This window comes from Tenrec ecaudatus, chromosome 3 (genome assembly GCF_050624435.1).
Source record: "Tenrec ecaudatus isolate mTenEca1 chromosome 3, mTenEca1.hap1, whole genome shotgun sequence".
Lineage (NCBI taxonomy): Eukaryota > Metazoa > Chordata > Mammalia > Afrosoricida > Tenrecidae > Tenrec > Tenrec ecaudatus.
In genome coordinates this window covers 61929662-61944878 of record NC_134532.1, presented here as the reverse complement: position 1 = coordinate 61944878, position 15217 = coordinate 61929662, and the positions used below count along the sequence as shown (strand labels likewise).

At 36.0% G+C, this 15217-nt stretch overlaps 1 protein-coding gene across 6 annotated transcripts in view; it reads right to left on the bottom strand.

The window, feature by feature from the left end:
- FBXW7 (F-box and WD repeat domain containing 7) overlaps positions 1-15217 on the bottom strand; it is a 205262-nt gene that overhangs the window by 61122 nt on the left and 128923 nt on the right. The window lies entirely within an intron of this gene.

The following is a 15217-nucleotide window of genomic DNA, read 5'->3' as shown; positions in this document are numbered from 1 at the left end:
ATGATCCAGCGATCCTACTTCTTGAAATCTGTGCAGTCACTGTTAAAGATTTAGGTGTTATGTTAGAGCTTAAATTATCAACACCCGGTTTGCAGAAAGTTATGGGTGATAGGGACAGCCCAAAATCCATTTGCAGAGTCCCCGTGTATATACTCGAGCATAAGGAAACCCAAATATCAGCCAAAGCACCTAATTTTACTACAAAAACAGCATTTTAAAATGTGCTGAGCCCCACCAGAGGCCCCTCGGTCCATTCCCACCACCTTCCACCTGCCAGCAGAGAGGGCACCTCGTAGCCACTGCACCATGCAGTTGCTGGGATGGCAGCTACCTTGGAGCCTATTTCTCCATCTGTAAAGCAGGCATCTGTGACCACTGGTGCAACGCTTTGGAACGTCAAGGGCAGAGATCAGAGCACAAGTCACACCAGAAATGGATTTTGTACATTTTATCTGGGGGTCACCTTGGAAACCAGCCCCTTTTCTCCTGTCGGTTTCAATGAATGGTGGCACTGCAGCTTGTGCAACATTTGTTCAGATGAAGTTTTTCTAATAAACCTTTTCTGAAACTAAAAAAAAAAAAAAGGTGCTGAAAAACAGCTTATAAACAAGTATGAGGGAGGGGGGAGCAGAGAGGGAGGGGGGAGCGGGGAGCGAGGGGGAAAAAAGAGGACCTGATGCAAAGGGCTTAAGTGGAGAGCAAATGCTTTGAGAGTGATTAGGGCAAAGAATGTATAGATGTGCTTTACACAATTGATGTATGTATATGTATGGATTGTGATAAGAGTTGTATGAGCACCTAATAAAATGTTTAAAAAAGAAAAAAGAAGAGGAAGCTTCCTTTCAAGAGTAAAAATATCTTTACTGTCATTGATCTATCATCTATTTTTGTTACAAATTGTCTTTCAGATTTAATATGTAATGTAAAACTATTATGAACACCAGGTTTTCTCTAGTCTATCATAACAGTGAGATAATTATAAATGAGATAATAAGTGAAAACTGAACACAAAATTTTGTAACAATAAGATATCAGTGTTGATTTGGTTGTCATTTGCTATTATTAATAAAATGTATATGAAAGTAAAAAAAAACCAAGTATATATATAGTAAGCTTCCATTGGATTTCTTTTGATCAATAGCCAAGGAAGTAAATTAGCCACAAGCAAAGTGCCTTTGAAAGTAGACTACCTCCGCTCTTTCCAGGTAACCCAGGGTGGGGTAGTCTCTTCTCAGGGGATTGCCTGGGCGTGTTCTTGAAGATCTCCTAATGGAGACAGTACCAAACCAAACTCGTGGCCCTGTGTCTGTAACTGTGATTTATTGATCTGCCACCTATCGTGAATTTGCGATAGTTCATTTTGTTCCTTACTGAATCCTCAGTGCCATTATGACCTCATGCTAATGGCCTTCCCCTCATCCAGATGATGTACCTCAGTCTTTCTGTTGTTTTTGTCTCTTTCAATACTTATTGTTCGCTCTAAATTATGTTTCCAAATTGTGGTCTTTCGTAGTCCTCCCTTTTTCATAGGGGATACATCCTACAACCCCCAGAGCATGCCTGAAACTGAATCCTAGATCTACTTGGTATATCTACAGTAAAATTAAAACAAAACTAAACAAAGCTCACTGCCATTGAGTCAATGCGGAGTCTTAGTAACCACTGTGGGTTTGGGAGAGTGTAACTGTTTAAGGGAGTAGAAAATCCAATGTTTCTCCTGAGGAGCTCCTAGTGGTTTCGAACTGCTGACCATGCAGCTTGAAGCCCAGCACATAACCACTTTACCACCAGGGCTCCTATGTTAAGTGAAATAAGGGTTACTTAAACACAGCACTAGGTTCAACAAAACAACTGATCTAATAACGCAAACTGCTACTTTGTAGACAGGGTAAAGCACACAGAGTGGATAAGCTGGACAAAGGGATGACTCACAGCCTGGGCAGGGGGGAGTTGGATGGTGGCATTTCACTGCCCTGGTCAGAACAGGCACACAATTTAAATAGTTTATTTCTGGAATTTTCTGTTTCATATTTTTGGATTGAGACTGTCAGTATGTAACTGAAACCACGAAAATCAAAACCGTGGAGAAGGGAGGATAAATATACTTAACACTGTAGTTCTTTCTGGTCATAGAATTACTAACTTGGTGTACAAAACCCAAACCAACCTGTTGCCATGGAGTCCATTCCAAGTCAGAGCAATCTTACAGGGTTTCCAAGATGGGAAATCTTGACAGGGCACCTCCCTTCTCTAGCTGGGGCAGCTGATGGGTTTAAACTGCCAGCCCTCAGGATATAGAAAGTGCCACCAGGGCACCTTAATTTAAGGCATGATAGAGAAAACACATATTTAAAAAAAAAATTTTAGCACATCTTATTTTTATGAGAATAAAACTGAATAAAAAGAAAACTTCCTTTATATATCCATTAAATCTCAAAGAATATTGGAAATTATTAAACTATTACATTTAGGAACAAATAATCCAAGAAGCTTGACTATATGAGTAAGAACACAGCATCAGGATTGGAGGAGGACTCTCATGAATTTGTGATGTACAGATTGCAAAGCCTTGATCACTGAAAGCAGAGAGCAAGGGCAGTTGAAACACAGTTGAAGATGAAAGATTACAGTGTTCTAGATGGATCACAGCTCAATGCAAAGACCATAAAAATCCACACAAGTGGACCAGTAAGCAACACTGTGAGAAATACTGAAAGATTTAAGTTGTCAAGGATTTCATTTTACTTGGATTTACAACCAATGCCCACTGAAGCAGCAATCAAGAAATCAAAGGACCAAATTCTGGAAAAATCTGCTGCAAGAGAACATTTTAAAATGTTAAGAGAGTAAACAAGGTACTTTGAGGACTGCTTTGCACCTGGTAGCTTCAGTCACCGCTCACATGTATGTGAAAGCTAGACCACGAATAAGCAAGATCAGAAAGAACTGCTGTATCTGAACTTGATGCTTGCAAAAATATGGAGTGTACAAGGACTGGCAGAAGGACAAACAAATCTCTTTAGGAAGCAGTAGATTTTGCTCCTTAAAAATGAGGGTGTTAAGACTTTCTCACACCTACTTTGGACATTTTCAGGAGGGACCAATCTCTGTACAAAAACATTCATCCTCAGTAAAGTGGAGGGTTAGAAAAAAAAGGGGGTCCCTCCCCACCCCAGTGGACTGCATAACAAATCCTTACCTTCATCAGCCTTCGCCACATTATCGTAGTCAGGTGTGCTGCTAACGCGTATGCTAATACAATCACGTACAATTAGTACAAGATTTATCTCCATGAATTTCTAAGGTACTCTAAATCGGCATTTTTGTCTAGCAACTAGAGCAGCTGACCTCATAGCTTTTAGGTTTATGTTAAAAAAAATTCCAAACTAAATTAGGAGTAACTTTAAGAAATTTTTCTAAGGCTTATGAGTGCTCCTAAAAAACTAAGAGCTTAAAAAAATAAATAAAATTCAAGCATCGAAAAAATGCATTTTGCTTTAACACACTATATTATATGACACATAATTATTTTTCTTAACACTAAAAAAAGTCTGATAAGCCATGAAAATTGATTGGATTCAATATTATTTCAGATGTGTTTACTATATGTTTAATGTGCATTTTAGGATTAAGAAATATAGTAGAAAGAAACTGTTTGGAAATGTTGACGGCAACATGCACAGGTGTGCACAATACAATTGAATGATGCATTGTCATTAGATTGATAAGAGCCCCCCAATAAAATGAATAATAAAGGTGTCATAATTGGATATTCTAATTTCAAAAAAATAGTTATTTTGCAAACATTAACTGGTTCATATCTGCATAGACAGTGGGACACTATGTCTTCAAGTTTTACTTGGAAGAGGAAAATAATTTACAATATATATGGATATCTGCTTTGTATCTTTCAAATATTGTCTGAAAAACATTAAATATAACATGTAAAAGTTACACGAGATGCTAGGTCCATAATATGATCAATTACTTGAGGGCATCCAAAGCCTTTAAAATCGTGAGTAAAGAAAAATAAACTAAAAATGTTTTCCATTAATTTTACCAAGGCAAAGTTAGTAAGTTAAATAACAAGGAGAAAATAAATCAATTAAAAGCTACCTAATTTAACCAGGAGGAGAGGATGACAGAATTATGCCGTCCCTCTACTATTTCTAGTAGTCAGCACCAATGTGTTATGCAATCGTTAATTATCAGCAGGCAGGTGATTTAAAAAAGAATGTGTTATTTTTATTTTCACTTATAACCTCAAAATTTTTTGAGAATGAAGTTATTAAAAATTTAATTCTATTCCATATTATAAATGGTAAACTGTAATATAACCTACTAACGTCAAATTGAACTGTCAACCTAGAAAGCCCTCAGGGAAAGCCTTGAAGTTCTCTATTTTCTTACAGAAGAATAATCTCCTGTGCCCTTTGAACTTTTTTTTTAAAGATCATTTTACTGGGAGCTCTAACAGCTCTTATAACAATCCATACATCAATGTATCAAGCATAGTTGTACATATGTTGCCATCATTATTTTCTAAACAGTTACTTCCTATTTGAGACCTTGGTATTAGCTTCTCTTTCCCCCCCCTCCCCCCTCCCACTGTGCCTTTTAACTTTAACATTCATGGTCGGAGATGAAAATTTTGAGGACCTATTACCTTCCACAAATTATACTTATGTTTATTGGAAGTATTCAACAAAAGAAACTAAATTATCTTGGTTTTTAATATCTTACCTAATTAAAAACATCTCTTCAATTTTAAGATATGTTCATATGCTCTTTTTCTGTTAGAGGTACTAAAATAATAGTTTATTAATGGCTTCACAGCCTCAGGTGGCCTCTGTGTAAATGATTAAATCTGATCAGTGACCTCATTCAGAAGTTGACAAGGTGAAAGAAGACAAAATGAACCTTACAGCCACCACAGCAAAGAAGAAAAGAAGATGGTGGACATGTTTGTATTCCATTTCCAACGTTGGAATTGTATCACTTTAATGTTTTCCAACATGGTTACCACTTGTGTGGGACATAAGCGGAGACTACTCAAAAGAAACTATTTTTACAAAGCTTACTGAAGAACCACAAAACTGAAAATTCCTTTTCCAAGAAAAAGTACCTTTCCAATATTAGAGGTTATTCTACTTATTTAGTAAACATTTCATTTTTTAAAATTTAACAGTATAAAAGGAAAACAAAGATCCTAGCATATAAATACTTATTTAATTGCAAACAGGTTTGAGGGAAGGGGATAGATTAATGTGTTTAGAGTCAAAAACATATTTTATACATAAAAATAATTCTAGTCAAAAATCCAAAATGGCAATGCCAACTAACTCTGATCATCCAAAAACTAAGTTGCTAATACTGACAGGCAAAATTTGGTAAGGGAAGATGTCATTCTGAAAAACATCCAACAGATTGTAACTTGATTACACATTAGCACAAATCCAGTTTTACAAGAAAGTCTGTAAGTTCAGAACTATTTACATATAAACCAGATCATTATGTCCACACACTAGCATGCTACTCTTATTTTATGTAACAGCAAATAATGTTCCTAATACGTTATGTTTGAATTTAGAAGTGATACATCTTAAAGGCCCACAGATGGCTCAGGATCATGGAAAACTCTTGAGTTCAACGCTGTAAGTCCCATTTCTTAGGAGAACGAGTACCACCAGCTTTTATGGTTTTTCACCCAAAATGTAAATCATACACATTTGGGATTTTAGTATTTCCCAGCTAATTTCACAACATAACCATTTTTTTAATCAAATTTAGGAAAGTTTACAGGATGTTAAATGTCATAAAAATTAAAGACAAAAAGGAACAATGTGTAGCTCTGTACACCAGGATCGAGAATTGGGTTAGAAAAGCCATCACTTCTAAGTTTTCACTAGCTGTGCAATGCGACATATGCCAAATGAAATGTAAAGCATTTCCTTCACAAGAGCAGGCATATGCACTTTGTTTACAGAACCATACCTATTTTTCAAATGTGCAAGACTTACCCGTCTTCGACAAAAGGGGAGGCCCTGGGCAATGATGCTAATGCTAAAGATCTTCATCACAGTTTGATGTGGTAGAGGCTCTTTTGCACTTTTAAGATCAACAGGAACCAAGCCATGGTTTAAAGTAGCTTTTCCCGGTTTTGACATTTTAAATTTCTCCTGGTTGACGAATACTCTCTACACGTAATATAGGCACATTACTACAAACTCTAACCATTAAAATTTAAATACATATATTTATTTTAAACCAAATAAAGGCTAGTAACTCAAGGTCTGCTGCTTTTGTCTTTCAACCTTCTCCTCCCGAATGTCCTGACCTGCCTGAGGCTTGGTGAAGTGCAAACTATCCTAGAATAGCCAGGAATTATAAACTACTGAAGTGAAAGCAGTCTGCTCCTGCCACTCAAACAGCTGGTGCACCTCCCATACAAAGTCAGTAATGCGAACACAACCAAGCAGGGATATGCTGTAAGGCCCCTTCGGATCCTCTAACCAAAGACGGGTCCTTTAGAAAGTAAAAGCATGTTTTCTTGTAAAGACATTCTCCTGGGTATCTTTAATATTAAATTTTTTCTATCCAAATCTCCACATTAACATTTTAGGAATGCTTTGAATTGTATTTCAAACTTAAAAACAACATTTGTTGCTTTTTTTGTATGATCAAAAATATATGCATACATTCATGTACATATACATACACACTCATGGAGACATTTGTTTTGGTGAGAAATATCCTCAATAAGCACTACTTTAAAGTGTTTGTTTAATCTGTACGCTTTCCTTTCTCATTGATTTCATTTGCACCACAACATTAAATGCACACTAGCTATTAATTGCATTTCAAATCAACTTCTTTTCAGGTGATACAGGATTCTAAAAACACATTGTTTGATCTTAAACAATAATGTGGTTGATTAAAGATATTTTTAAAAATACAAGGTTTTATTAGTCAATGTAAATTGTAAAACAAGTAAGTACAGTGCAACAGAGAAAATCTTGTCAGTCATTTGAAATTCTCAGTGTCTAATTTTCATCCAGACAAATCTTCCCAACACAGTCAGGAAATGGGGTACATGCCCACTGCTCCGATACCCTTGACAATTCCTCAACACCTAAGATAAAGTTTGGATATGAAACCTCCTGAAACTAATTTTTTCAGCATTATGTCAAAGGCCTTTCCTAAATTAACTCCTTATGCCAGTGTAATTAATCTTCGGGCTACATTCCATATTCAAGTCCATGGACTAGACCCCTCTGACGATAAGAAACAAGCTCAATGTGAGCCTGTCACGAGCGCTGTCCAGTCACAATGTTCAGTGGATTCCTTTGTTCCCTCCCACATGATTTGCTTCTTCCAAAAGCCAAGTCATCTTCCTTCACTTTCTTTGTAACAGTTTCCATGGGAAGTTAGAATGTGATTTGGAGAGGATTAGAAAGTAGAATGTCAGTCACGGGTGATTTGGATTTTTACTTTGGAGAGAGAGATTTGTGTCTCAGTAGGTACAGAAAGGGGAAGGGAATTCACCCACAAGAAATAACCCATCACCACACTACTCTTTTAAGGGAACATCCTTTGATATCACAAAGTAAAATGTAGTTCAGAATTCAAAAGCATTGGAGGAGGTGGCATTTTTATTTACACAAAAAAGTAATCAACTAAGAATAGAACCGTCATCACCAAAAAACCCCAACTGAGATCGAGCCGTAAAAGGAGAAGGCAACACGAAGTGCACGGGCTCTGGGAACCTGTAAGTGGTTACAAGGTAGAGAAACAGTGATGACTACGATAAGCATGCCTACAGCCTCAAGGAGACTACGGACCACCTCACAGAATGAGTGTCACTTGCTGCAGTCACCTGAAAGGTTGCTGGTTGGAACCTACCCAGAGGAAGCTCTGAGGCAGGAAAGACCTGGCACTCGAGGCTTCGGTAGAGATTACGCGCCAGGTTCACTGGCAATCCGAATCAGAATTCATTTAATGGCACCTACCAGCAACAATATGTGGCTAGTGGCAGCAGAGTGGTTATATATTGGGCTGCTAACCACAAGGCCAGCAGCCGTTTGAAATCACCAGCCGCTCTACCGGAAAGGCGAGGTTTTCTACTCCCATAGGAACGACAGTCTCAGAAACCCACAGGGGCAGCTCAAACGAGGGGCTCCCACAGGGTCGCTCTGAGTCAGCATCAACTCGATGTGGTGAGTTGTTTTAACAGTAACAACTTCTAACATAAAGACAAAAACACCTGTTTTGTTCCTGAAGAACATAGTCATCAGTCACATTATGTTTCTTTCTCCTTATTGATACCCACTTACGTTGAAGTAGTTCCCAGAGAATGCACTCTCTGTTCCACCAGTATCTACTTTGGATACTGAAATGTTGGTATCAATTAACTCTCCAAAATTCCTTGCTTTGAACCACCCAGAACTGTTATTAAACTTTTCTACGGCCTACTAAATTTTATGTATTCATTTTGCATATAATAATGAATCAAACAGATCAGCTCTAAATTTAACTTTCACTCTGCCCATTGATTATCAAAGATAAAACCCCTAAAACCCACATTTACTCTCATCCGATGATTCCGACTCATTGGCCGCCACCCAATAGAATTTTGGGTTCCCCAGGCTGTAAATCTTTATGGGAGCAGAAGGCCTCATCATTCCTCCATGAGGTGCCTGGTGGGTTTGAGCTGCTAACCTTGCAGCTAGCAGCCCAGTGCACAGCCCGCTAAGCCACCAAAGCTCCCAGTTAGACACAATGAAAATCACAATTTTCCACATATATAATTAAAATTCCTCAAAGAATAAGCAAGGATTAAGTCACTACTGTTTTCATTGTCCAATTTATTAGGGCAAAAAGTATTATAAAGCAAAAATAAAATTTTTCATTTCAATAAATTATTTAACGTGATAACAGAAACAAAACATAAGTGCAAATCCCAGCTGCCTGTAGATTAACTCTTGAGTTTTACAGAACATCAAGTGCTGGAAAACAGGACATAGTTAAGCTAAGAGGCAATTCATTTTTACATCAATAAACTGCTGCCCTCAACCGGACATTTCAGAGCACTGCAACTCAAGCAAACCAAAGACTAAATTGCATTGAACTTGGTGATTTACCACAGTTAATACCGATTTCCACCAAGTTTCATTTCTTCAGAGGATTCAAAGTCCCTAGTTCTAAAGCAATGACCTCAGTCAACACGGAAACATTAAAAATCTTTCATACCACCAAATACAGAAAACATTGCTGGGTGAAAGAAATGGTAGCACAATGCATTGGAGACGGGATTACTGCTACATTGAAAGGCCACTAGGTTCCATATGTCCAGGAAAAATAAGTCACCAGACTTGACTACTCACAAAAACAGAGATTCTTCATAGCAGACTAGTTCATTTTAAGACAATACTACAAATGTACTACAATATAATTCAAGACAATACTACAATACTTCAGTCTTGAAAGACCATGGACTCAAGCCAACTTTTAAACCTGGCTCATCATTCATTAGTATTGTGACTTTAATCATTCTTGCCTCTGGTTCACACATATCCTCTACAGTTAGTGGCATTATAACTAGAAGCAATATTATTAGGATAGAATATCACATTGTTTTATAGATTACATTTTCAAGAAAGCAAGCAGAAATTCTAAATCCACAATTTATAAGTGACTGCAGTAGACATTACAAAATATCATCTACAAGTTAAGAAAGACTGTCATAATTCTGTCAAACTTGTACCTACAAATGAGGCTAATCTGTTTGCACTGCATTGTGGTCTCAGAATGCTCGACATAAAAGAGCATACGTGGTGAAGACAAGGCCTCTAGATAAAGGAAGGGGTCTTCCTGGCACTGTTTTGCACTAACTGCGAGGTTAGCAGTTCAAAGCACCAACTGCTCTTTGGCACAAAGATTTACAAGGTCGCTATGAATCAGAAATGACTTGAGAGCAGTGGGTTTTGAGTCTACATAAATAAATTTATTTGGCTCATATAGCATTTTCTAATTCTTCAATATTATACAGAGGGTTAACATTTTAAGTGTTATTGTCCAGAGGGCATATACGACTCACATAAAGATTTCCTATTTTTCAAAAACTATTCCTGAATCAGCTCAAGTCGCTTGGAATATATGTTTGCCTACAAGTAAAAATGATTTTATATTAAGAGCATTCAAATCTCATCTTCTTAAAACGCAATGAAATAGTAGCAAACAATTTAGATTCTAATGTTATTCATTGTTTCGACAGATTTAAGCAACAAATGACCCATTCTTTCGTAGAATAAAAAAAATTTCCGATCTAAAAATTATGCCATTAACAAGTAGAAAACAGATCAGAATACATCAGAATCAATGTCCTTCTGATGAGACAGCATGATATTATCATGCATCCTCACTTCTGGGGGAAGGTGTAGCATGAAACACATTATTCTCTGTATTAAATTCTTTGTTCTCTGTCTCTTCTTACATACCAGTTTTATAATTAGTAGTTCATATACGACGATACAGTGAGGCTTCAAAAAGTTTGTGCAATAATTTCATTATCTTTTAATTCCATTTGAAGTCCTTGAACAGAACAACTTAAGCACAATTTAACCAGGTTGTAAGTAAAGAAATTACGTATTTTACTTAATGATAAATTATCAAATTCTATCAATAATCACTAAGAATATCAAGAAAATATATATCTTTACTTTTAATTCAGTAAACAAAAATACAATCAAATTTAACATGAAAGAAACATTTAAGACATATGGCATTCCTTTGAAACTTTCATAAGAGGCGAAGTCAAATGTCTCATAAAAATAAAACCACATTTAAAACAGTAGTGAATTGTAAAGTCATTCACTAGTTAAAGTGCTAAGAAAATTTTCAAGTTCCAATTAGTGTATTTTGCATATTAATGAAAATATGTAATAGGCTTCAACACTTTATTGTATTTCTCTGATTATATTTGGGCACCAAATATGATGTGAAGAAAAATTTGCTTGTGTTCTAAAATATTATGTACAGTATTATTGACAGTTATAAAAATGTGACCTGAAAATTGAACATTTATAAAATAGAAGTATTATATACACAACTGTATATGTGCTATTTTCAAAATGAATTTTTATAAAAAAGCTAAACTATAAAGTTACATAAAATTCTGTTAATTGCTTTGATTTATATAAGGTTCTGATTACTGGGCATATAGGTTATTTCCAGATTTTGCTTGAAATTTACAAATAATTGGCAGAAAATTAAAAAGTAAAAATAGGAGAACAGCAACAAGGACTTAGAGATAAAAAAATTAGTTTACAGGTGGCAAACCCACCCAATTCAAGATTTTTTACAACCAAATTCATCTACAACTCAATTATCCTTTGACTAAACTATTGTCTCAGCCAACTCTCTTGCAATCAAATTACTCTCCAGGTGAGAGAGAGAAAACCAAATTGTAGTGTCCTCTCCATCACTGGTTTTGAACTGTTGACATTAAGGATCACAGCCCAATACATAACCACTAGTCACTGGGGACCCTAGAGGGTTGGTTATTGACTATTCTGAGCAACACTGCCTTACTCCAATAGTTCTCAATGCCGTGACCCTTTAATACAGTTCCTCATGTTGTGGTGACCCCACCCCCATCCCCCCAAAAATTATTTTTGTTGCTACTTCATAACTGTAATTTTGCTACTGTTATGAACTGGGCAACACCCCCCCCCAAGAGGGTCGTGACCCACAGGTTGAGAACCATTGAACTGAAAGGATGAAATTGAAAAAAAAAAACCAGATTTATTTTCTGATTCTCTCTCTCTCTCTCTCTCTCTCTCTCTCTCTCTCTCTCTCTCACACACACACACACACACACACACACACACACACACTAATTTGCATGGGTTTGTTTTCCTTTCTCACTTACCAAAGTGGCCTAAGCAGTTACATACAAATACAAAGTAAATTTAATATACTTTTTGAATACCATTTGAATTTTCTTTGAATCTAAAAAAAATTGCAAAATGGCATGTATTCTCATTCTTTCGTTAGACATTTAAAAAAGTATCTGAGATAAAACAAACACCCAACTACTGGATATAAATTTATAAGTATTTCAGAAATGCCAAGTATGAAGTTCTCAATGACTACAACATAACTTGCTTTATGATTAAGTATAACTCTTACCACCTGTGCTGAGTTATCCCAGCTGTTAAACTAGTCTTACACAGCTGCTCACTAAGAATTTAGTTATTTATACACTGTTATACCTTTTAGCCAACTACGAGAAAAATGGCATAGTAATTACAGGTATTTCAGTCATGCAAAGATCTTGTGATGGTGGGATAAAGGTTCAAAGAAACCTTAATTTTCTACAATTCTCAGAACAAAACCCACATATAGGGAAAATGTCTAATAGAAAGTTTTTAAGGCATGTCATTCAAAAATTTTATTACTAAATTTAATTATTAACAGGTTGCACAATTTTGAGTTAAAATAATTTACACTATTATCAATAATTTATTTCTCCTATAGAAATCTTAAAGTGTTAGAGGCTAGGAAGCAATAAGCAAAGATATAAAGGTAATAATGATTAAAGTTTAAGTAATAATGCTTAAAGTTTCCATGGTCAGGAAAACTAAACACCAAGGTAAAAATTTTTAAAAAAAGAAAAAAAAAATCAGCTCATTTTTAGGATTCTGACAATCATGTTTGTAATTCCAAGCAAAATCAAATGAACAGAGGACCAGACAGATAAAATAATGGAGAGAAGCAGACCAGCTTTAAGATCTTAAAAACTATTTTAAAAGTGAAACTTAGTACAGTCAAATGTAACCCTGAGTCCCATAAGACTTTTAAAAGAGTTTTTTAATGTGAATTCTCCATAATTTAAAGTGTGGGTAGCAAATTTAAATGTGTTTCAAAAATACTATGTAAGACAGTTTTCAATCTCTTTTATTCCTTTCTGGAACAGAAGCAACAACATAATCAAAGTTAAATATAACATTACTGATACAGAGTAATTGTTTTAAAGCTTTAGTCTTCTATCTGTCCTAGTTAACAGTGCAATAATAATGAGAAATGACTGCAAAACAGAAACTGTAGGTGATAAACACTACAAATGTACCTCAGCAAATTAAAAATGTTCATTCAGCAAACCCAAAGACGGATAGCAATGTACTGGTAAAGCACAAACCATTCAAGGAAATGTAATTTAAATAAAGAAAAGAAAATTTAATTTATAACATAAGACGTACAAAGCCAACATCTGCAGCTAAGCAAATTAATGGTTCTTGGCACTTTCACTCCAAATCCACCAGTACTTTCTTCATACTTCCATTCCTCTTTTGCATCTAACTCCAATGACCAGAAATTACTTACCATTTTATACCACCCCAAAAACCTCCAAAGATTTCATGTTTTTTCACTTCTGAAAATAATGGTATTTTCCAAGACTAATTACCATTTTTAATGCAGCGAAGTCACATTAAATAATACTCTCCATTACGCCACTGGATAAATGGACAAAGGGCACTTTTGAACAAAGCAGGCACTTTCCTGGAGGCAAAAATCAATTTTACATATATGTGTGCTATGTGGCCGTATTTAACCCTACTGACCAATGGGGACAATAGCCATTCTTCTATTTACAGTTCATGTCAGTAGATACGAAGGTTTACATGAATGATGCCACTGACCGCCTAATTATCAGAAGCTATACTAATATTTTATCAACCATATTTTAAGCTGCATTCTCAGGAGAGCTGCATTCCAACCCGATTGGCATTATTCTTCCATTCGTGATTGTAGCTTTTATTTGCTTATAGCCATCTATCTATGCACTGAAAAGAACTCAGGAAATTTCTTGTAATATCAAGTAGAAAATTCTAAAATTTTTAAAGAAATGCCAGAGGATCAACTTTTGTATTTATTGCAAATCCACTCATTCAAGAACACCCAAAATTTCACAGCCATCCTTTTTTTATAAAGAAGGTATTTCATCTATTTAAATTACATTTTGGGTCCCAAACGTGTTTTATTTTGTTTGTGTCTGCTCTAAAATAGGAACAAGAGGGTTTTTTTGCTTAAAAATCACGGCAGTCACTGATTAAAATGAGTTACATCACAAGTGAATAGAGTTCTAGGTACATATCTAGTACTCATACTAACGGCCACTGACTGATCCCTTGTTTTTACAATGCTTCACCATCTTTGATTTCAAACTTTCCTGCCCCTAATATTAATCTTTTCTTTTAAAAAACTGTTCTTAAAAAGGATGTAGGCATTTGACATGGTAATATCTCTCCCTCAACAACTCCTTCTCACCATCCATGCTGCCCAAAGGCCAGTATCGCAAAGCATCATAGAAAAATAATGGCAATACTTTGGGTACTTAATGATATTTGTTAAGTTGGATAAAATTATAATGAATAAGCTAATGTCTTCCCATGTAAAAGAACACTACTGGGGTGTCTGTAATTCCTTAGTAACATCAAGCTTCTTCCCTGAATTCAGAGTCCTAATGTTTATTAGCACCATATATCATTGCTTTCCTTTTTTGTTTCACACTCGTGGCTTTCTGAGTTCTCAAACCCTCACTGCCACTGAGTTGATTCTGACTCACGGTGACCTCACTGGGCAGGGCAGAAAAGCCCCGATGGGTTTCAGAGACAGTAGAAAGACTCGCCTTTCTCTTACAGAGCAGCTGGTGGTTTCAAACTGCTAGCCTGGCAGTTAGCAGCCCAACAGTTAGCCACGAGATCAGTCTTCCCAAACAGGCTTTGCTAAAAATGACACGTTTCGTTCCTTGAGCCAAATTAGCAAAACTCAACCTCAAACAAATTTGCTGAAATATAACAATAACAATGTTTCTCAGAAAATGGGAGTTTTAAAGAAAACCAAAGAATGCCCCAGTAGCACATGGTTAAGTGTTTGCCTACTAAACTGAAAAGTTAGTGGTTCAAATTCACCAACTGCTTTGAAGGAGAAAGATAGGCCAGTCCTTTCCCTAACGATTACAGCCTTGGAAGCCCTATGAGAGAGTTCTATTCTGATCTGTAGGATGTCTCTCAGAGTTGGAAATGACTTGACGACACCAAGTTTCTTTTGTTTTTTTCTAATGGAAAACCAGCAAACATCTAAGACATATGAACTTTATCTGTTCATGAACATTGTGTACCCTACATCAACACCTTTAGATTGACAAGCAGTGAAC